This window comes from Triticum dicoccoides, chromosome 5B (assembly GCF_002162155.2).
Source record: "Triticum dicoccoides isolate Atlit2015 ecotype Zavitan chromosome 5B, WEW_v2.0, whole genome shotgun sequence".
NCBI classification, from domain to species: domain Eukaryota; kingdom Viridiplantae; phylum Streptophyta; class Magnoliopsida; order Poales; family Poaceae; genus Triticum; species Triticum dicoccoides.
Window position 1 is genome coordinate 493,423,122 of NC_041389.1, and position 8,529 is coordinate 493,431,650.

Here is an 8,529-nt window from a genome sequence, read left to right on the forward strand (position 1 = left end):
GGCATGCTAGCATGAGGTACTTGCACACTCTCGCAAAGAAGAAGCATGTTGTGGGCATCGAAGGCGTCAAGTTCAAGAAGGATCATTTGTGTGGCGCCTGCGAAGCCGGAAAGATGACAAGAGCCAAGCATCCCTCGAAGACAATCATGACCACGTCTCAACCCTTCGAGCTGCTACACATGGACTTATTTGGCCCTACTCACTACTCCACTCTCAATGCTACTGCTTGCCTCTATGGCTTCGTCATTGTTGATGATTACTCTCGATACACTTGGGTGCATATAATCCTCTACAAAACTGAAGTGCAGGATGTCTTCAAACGCTTTGCTAATCGTGCCATGACGAACTATGGTGTCAAGATCAAGCACATAAGAAGCGACAACGGCACTGAGTTCAGGAACACCAGCCTCAACCTCTACCTGGATACCATGGGTATTACTCACGAGTTCTCTTCTCCTTACACACCACAGCAGAATGGCATCACAGAGCGCAAGAACAAAACTCTTATTGAGATGGCACGAACAATGCTTGATGAGTACAAGACTCCACGGAAGTTCTGCCTGAAGCCAATGACACTGCATGCCACATCATCAATCGTCTTTATCTTCACAAGCTTTTGAAGAAAACCTCCTATGAGCTCCTAACTGGTAAGAAGCCAAACGTAAGTTACCTCAGAGTATTTGGTGCTAAGTGCTGGATCAAGGATCCACATCACACTTCCAAATTTGCACCAAAAGCACATGAAGGTTTTATGCTTGGTTACGGAAAGGATTCGCACTCCTACAGAGTCTTCAACCTCTTTGACTATAAAGCGGTTGAAACTGTGGATGTGCGGTTCGATGATACTAATGACTCGCAAAGAGAGCACCTGCCAAATGTGCTAGATGAATTATCCCCTAGCGAGTCAATCAAGCAAATGGGAACTGGAGAAATCATACCCTCTGAGAATCAGACTGAAGAAGAACTGATCGTTTCTGCTTCCACTCAACCTGAAGACAATGCTCAACCTAAAGATAATCCTCCAAATGATGACATTGATCAAAATGAACAAAATCTTTGTCCTGCTCATCCTCGTGTTGCAAATGAAGTACAGATTGGGAAGATGACCGATAGCCTCAATGCACCTGGTCCACTCACTCGTTCAAGAGCCACACAAAGAGCAACACAACTCACCAATTTCTGTGGACATTTTGCATTCGTCTCAATCTCAGAACCCAAGAAAGTCATCGAAGCCTTCATGTAACCTGAATGGATACGAGCTATGCAAGAAGAGCTTCAATAGTTTGAGTTGAATAATGTGTGGGAACTGGTCAAGCGTCCTGATGCTCGGAAGCACAATATCATTGGCACCAAATGGATATATCGCAACAAGCAAGATGAACATGGTCAAGTGGTTAGAAACAAAGCTCGTCTCGTTGCACAAGGCTACACTCAAGTGGAAGGGATTGACTTCGATGAAACTTTTGCTCCTGTGGCAAGGCTTGAACCCATTCGCATACTACTTGCCTATGCAAATCATCACAACATCCTCCTGTATCAAATGGATGTGAAGAGTGCTTTTCTCAATGGAAAGATAGAAGAAGTATATGTTGCACAACCTCCTGGCTTTGGAGATCCAAAACATCCTGATATGGTTTACAAGCTCAACAATGCACTATATGGCCTCAAACAAGCCCCTCGTGCTTGGTATGATACGCTCAAAGATTTCCTGATGAGCAAAGGCTTCAAACCTGGTTCACTAGATCCCACTCTCTTCACGAAGACATATGATGGTGAACTGTTTGTGTGCCAAATCTATGTGGATGACATTATCTTCGGCTGCACCAACAAGAAATATAGTGATGAGTTTGGTCACATGATGCAAGAACAATATTAGATGTCCATGATGGGTGAACTAAAGTTCTTTCTGGGTCTCGAAATTCGACAACAATGCAATGGTATCTTCATATCTCAAGAAAAAAAAATTCAAAGATTGCCTGAAGAAGTTTGGAATGCAAGACTGCAAAGGATACACGACGCCAATGCCAACCAAAAGTCATCTGGGTCCCGACGACAATGGTAAAGAGTTTGACCAAAAGGTATACCGCTCCATGATTGGTTCTTTGCTTTACTTATGTGCATCTAGGCCAGATATAATGCTTAGTGTTTGCATGTGTGCCCGATTCCAAGCGGCACCAAAGGAATCGCATCACTTAGCTGTGAAGCGAATTCTTTGATATTTGGCTTATACCCCAACTCTAGGATTATGGTATCCAAAGGGCTCAGAGTTTGATCTAGTTGGATTCTCAGATGCTGATTATGCTGGTGACAAGGTTGATCGCAAGTCCACATCAGGCACATGTCACTTTTTGGGACGATCACTTGTCTGTTGGTCTTCAAAGAAGCAAAACTATGTATCTCTCTCCACTGCTGAATCTGAATACATTGCTGCTGGATCTTGCTGTGCTCAACTTCTCTGGATGAAGCAAACTCTCAAGGACTATGGTGTACACCTGAAGAATGTGCCTCTCTACTGCGATAATGAGAGTGCCATCAAGATTGCCAACAACCCAGTTCAGCACTCGAAGACAAAGCACATTGAGATTCGTCATCACTTCCTCAGAGATCATGTTGTGAAGGAAGAGCAATTGGCTGATATCTTCACAAAGCCCTTGGATGAGAAAAGGTTTTGCAAGTTGCGGTGTGAGCTAAATATCTTGGAATCCTCAAATGTCCTGTGAATGGGACACACATCCTAACACTTATGCATTTTGATGACTTAGATGTGCAACACACAAAGTAACGTATATCTTCAATCAATGAAGACATACACTCTAAGTGTGAACACATTAATGTAGAATTTGACTTCGGAGTGCCACGATAATTGTGCGTCGTGTCTGGGTCTAATACTTCCTATACGGTGGGTAACGCCACCACCAAACTCTTGTTTGAAGTGTTTCGCTTGGCATTATGTTTGCACAGTCTTCATAACTGATTTGTCTTCATTCCTGATTTGTATTCAAGTTTATCTTCATATGGTTGATTTGGCCTTAAACTAGTTGTATACTACTTGTGTTCTGTCCTCCACAGCATTCACTTATAGCTATGACTTCTTGTTGAATCTTTTGATCTAAGTGAACCTGATCGGACCCTAACCTATATATGCTTCTACCTCAACTCTATCTGTCCAAATCATATGCATTCTATTGAAAACTATCGATTGTCTTCACTGAACCTTGTCAGCTGAAGTCAATCTAACAAACATTTATGTCTGTTTTAAATGCTCTATCTTTATTACCAGAAATCTGAAGAATTGGGAACGACCGCCCCGACAATACAGGCGTGCGTGGGAACATGGAACAACTACCAAGGAGTTGCATGCACGCCACGTGTCCTTCAAATGCGAATCGCTAGGGGCACCTGCGTAATTACGCTGTGCTGTCCCTTTCCTTATAAATACACATCCCATCACGGTTAAAAATTCTTCTTCCACCTCGCCACCTCCTGAAAACCCTAGCGCCACCGCTAGCTCTTGACGACGCTGGCGACGAAGCGCTTAGTTGCCGCGACTTCTCCGACGCCGTCCTTATGTCGGCCGCGGACCTCATCTTCTCCGCCGTCGCCGTAGCTGTCTCTCGTCGCCAAGTTAGGGCACGGGAGATTGAACTGCTCGGCCTCAACTCCCCTCCGTCTAGCAGTTCTTCCTGTGGTAAATTAAAACTCTCTTTTTACCGTCTTTTTGATATGATAAATTCATCCTTCCTTACCAAAAGTAGTTTCTACATCTCCAAAGTTGAATCTATCCTTTTCTGCATCTCATACTTTGCCTAGTCTGTTCACTTATGCTTCACTACAAGTTAGATTCCTCACTTGTACTTATTCTTGGATTCGTACAAATCCGGAATCAACTCTCATCAAATAAGTGAATGTCTTCGCGATATGAGGTCAATGTCTTCAAATTGATTTATCTTCAAAATCCTCTGAGAATGCATATGACCTCTTCTCCTTCCCTCGCATCTCTAATGCTGTCACAGGTACATGTCCGTGGGAGAATCCCTTGGTTCTCATAGTCTGCATTCATTTGCGGAATTCTTACAGAATCATATAAATTCTCCTGAAGCAAGTTCTTGTCTGACTAGCCGCAAGAAGCCTTTGCAAGTTCTGAAGCCTTTCAGGTTAAGCTTCATGGCTACTGAGAAACCAGCAAGAAAGGGTGGCAGAAAGCGTCGTGGGAACACTTCCAAGGACTTGCCTCCCGATTTGCACGAGCTGTACAAAACAGACCCATAGGAAACCTATACAGGACGCAAGAATCGAATCTAATGGATTCGATGATACTGGGCTGAGAAATGGTTCAAGTATCGATTCGTCACAGAAGAGTATGCAGAAAAAATGCCATCAAGTGACCCTAGGGAGATATACTATACAAGAATCTTCAACCCAGGTCCCAACCTGAAGCCATTGAGCAAGGCTTCTATCCGTGCATGGTTCACAGACCGCAGCCAGAGGATGCTGACCCCTCTTCTCTACTGTGGTGTCGTGAAGACAATCTATTCAAGCGCAACTACCATTTCGCTAAAGATTCTACTGTGAAGAACAAGAAGGCATTTGGACTTGACTTCAACCCTGGTCCGTCCTCTCCACGGGAAGATGGCACCCGTGAAGCCAATGAAAACAGGATCGGTCCCTTCTACAACTTTGAAGGCCTCCTCGCACACATCGCCATTCAAGGTGCAAATGTGGATCATACTGATGATGATGCTGACATTGATGATGCACTAGCTCCTCCTCCTAAGCCGCAGAAGCAGAAGAAAGCTAAGGCTTCCAAACCCACTGCTGCACCAAAAGCTTCTCGAGTGAAGCTGTTGGCAACTGCCCCTCCTGCTCCAAGTAACACCTTTGAAGATCAATCTCGTGCCTCCAAACGGAACGAGAAGCCTCAGAAGAGAACTGCTCAGAGGACAAGTCAAGCACTGACACCAGCTGCCGTTCTAACGAACGAATCTGAAGCTATTGATCTGTCGTCTGATGATGAGTTTGGTGAGGATGCTCTTGAACAACTGATAAAAAGCAAGCAAGAGGCGGAGATCTTCAATGATCTGCTCCTCTTCAATGTAACCATACTGGACAACTTCATTGATGAGTGGTTTGACAACCCAGATCTCAGTTTTGATGATCTTCAGCTTCCGATTGGCATCAGCGTCGCATTCCAAGGCGCCATTGCTCCCGAGCTAGCTCAGGCTCAGAAGATCGTCGAACTCAAAAACAAAATTTATTTTGAGAAAGAGCAATTCAAGAAGCATGTGGCCAAGCTCAGTGTGGCTGGTGTTCAGAAATTAAAGCTGATGCTGAATGATCTCAAGGAAGTGTTTCGCAAGAAGCGTGAAGAAGCCAAAGGCTCAAGAGAACGCATGAAGAATCTTGCTGCCAAGTGTGTTCAAGCATACAATGAAGCTGAAAAGCACAAGGCTCTTGGGTGTCGAGGCATTGACCCCAAGATGGCTGCCAAGAAGAAGTCTGATGTGGCCCCAACTGAAGCTACACGGTGGGAAGAACCTCGCATTGTCTTCCCTGCCAGCATGACAGGCTCGAAGCCTAAGGTTCCCAAAGCAGCTTCAGAACAGAAGAAAACCAAGGCAGCTGAAGCCGAAGCCAGAGAGAGAAAAACCAAGAACACCACTGATGATGCACCACCCCTCAAGAAGAGGAAGACCAAGAAGAGAGATCGGGCTGCTCCCACAGAGCCCCTTGTTGTCGAGCCCATTGCTTTTGCTCCCCCTCCATCTGAAAATCAAGAGCGTCAGTTGATTGTTCATGAGCCTGCTTCCATAGAGGCTCCTGAAGCTCAAGAAGTTCCAGTCATTGACCCCATCATGACTGAAGACATTGGTCCTCAAGACAATGTAGAAGATGATGAAGTCCTTCCTCAGATCTAGCACCCCACAGTATCATCGCCTGTTCACACGAACAACGAACCCATGAGTATTGGTCGTCCTTTGACGCCAATCACACAGGATGCCTCATGGGCTGATCAACCCCAACCAGCACCCCAGTTCAAGACTCCCCAAGTACACCCCGTCCTACACCACCACAAGGTACCAGTCCAATTGTCAATGACGACAATTACATGGAGACCACACCATCACCGAAAGCGTCACCCATGTTTCAACGGCTTCGCAAAGGCCAGAGGCCATCGGTCTCGATGACAACCATCACAGAAGAGGATTCACACCAGTCCAGCTCAGTGGCTCGTCAAGTGTTCCCTGAAGACAATCCTTCTGTGACGGTTCCTGTGTCCAAAGCTAATGCTTCTGAAGAGATTCCGGCTGCAGCAGCTGATGAAAGACAAGAAGAACATGTTGCCACACCCCCCACCAATCAAGCAGAAAATGCTCCCGAGGAGAATATATCCATGCGTCTGATAAAGCTTCATCCTGCTTTTAACTATCAGCCCTTTGCACGCAATCATCTTATATTCCAGCCAGAGGTTGATATGTCAGTCGAAGCCATCTACCAAGAGCCTGCCAATGAGGGAATATATCTTCACAATATAGATCGTCAGAGTTTCTCTCAAGATATTGAAGGTGTTTAGGTTGCTTCTCGTGTCTATCCATTGGTCGGCAACACTCACCGTGCATGTACTGAAGCCACAAAAAACACCATTGCTCCAAGGCCTCGCAAGCGCTCCCGTGTGCTCAATGACCGTGAGCTTCTTGTGGCCTTGCATCAGAAACAAGACAAGCATCATTCCTGGTTGAAACGACAAATGCAAAGCCTCTTGGTGGATATCAATCACATTCGCAATCTCGCCTGTCACTCATGAAATCTGTCGGAGGACTTGGAAGAGTTTGACAATGCTCAGAGCTGAAGCTGATCTTCAAGAGGATGGCTTCACCGAAAGATTCAAGTTTGACTCCACTCCCCCCAGGAATGCTCTTTTACGTCGAACCCCGTCTATTGAAGATTCAGAATACTCTTCGTCCGCAGCCACAGTAAATGCCAGAGTCATTGATGAAGCCGATGATGCTACTTCATCACCTCCAACATTAGCACATATTGATACCGCACCAAGTTCTTCTGCACCACCAAACCTCACTGATGACCCTTCTGCTTCACCTATGCCTCATGGGAACGAGTAGCGACTATGTGTTCAAACCTTTTTGGTGCTTACTGACAAAAGGGGGAGAAGCATATGTTGATAGTCTTCAAGCGGGTCCATATGGGTGGTTGCTATACTTTTGCCTAGTGTTTACAACTCTCGTTTTTGATACATTTGGTTCTTTGAGTTGTAACACTTAAAACTCGATTGTTGTCTGCTACTTTTTACTCCTATTCTGTGATGCGACGATAAATTACGCATGTGCGATGATAAATCCTGCATGAAGTCATTTCGCAAACGTCCATCTTTCATTATGCATGTCATTTTTCTTTGAATATCTATTCATGCATGATGTATTGTCTTCATATGGTGAGGAGGATCTCCACAAATACAACCTGCCATGTGCATTTTTATTCCAACGCAAAACATATATATGCACATCTTCAGGGGGTGCACTTTGCCACTTATGAAGACAATGACTTAATCCCTTACATTTTCACATACTTTTATCCCCGTTGAAAACTTCAACCAGTTTGTTATCAATCACCAAAAGGGGGGAGATTGTAAGTGCATCTAGTGCCACCCCTAGTTGGTTTTGGAGTATTGACGACAAACCTGGTTGAGGGACTAATGTGTTTGTGAGAATTGCAGGATAACAAAGGTAGTAGTCCCTCATTGATTCGGTTTACCTACCGGATATGACCCCTAAAAATGTGTGAAGACATTGAAGACAATGGTGCTCTATGAAGCTAATCACGTTGAAGACTATGACATGTGAAGACAATGTTTGAAGACTATGGAGCGCGAAAACTTACTTGTTTCGTTGTTTCTCTTCTTCTTTGTTGAGTCATAGGAACCACCGCACTGTTAAGTGGGGTCCAAGTGAACAAAGTCGGAGTGACTGAAGTGATGCTCAACCAAATCCTATGTCTTCGAGCGAAGACAATGAGAGCAAATCTTATCCAGAGTCGGATAAGTCAGATTTACTTGTAGCCCAAGTCAAGCTGCCGCGTGTGTTTGAAATCTGACTGTTGCGACACGTGTCAGTTCCTTAGTGACCCAGGGTCATTTTGGACAAATCAGGTCGGGTTGCCCGTGGCTATAAATAACCCACCTCCTACACCATAAATTGGTGGCTGCTCAGAGTTAGATACAACTTTTGTCGTCTGAGAGCAACCCACCTCCGAAGCCTTTGAGAGAGAGAATCCTTGCGAGGACAAAGCCCAAACCTCCAGAGCCCAAAGAGTGTTTGGCATCACTTAAGTCTTTCTGTCCGCGTGATCTGAAGACTTATTTCACTTGATGATTGTGAATCCTCCAGCCGGTTAGGCGTCATGTTCTGAGCATCCAAGAGTCATTGTGGATTGCCGGTGAACAAAGTCTGTGAAGGTTCGGGAGTCTACCATGAAGACTTACCAGAGTGATTGGGCGGGGACTGAGAGTCCTTAGCT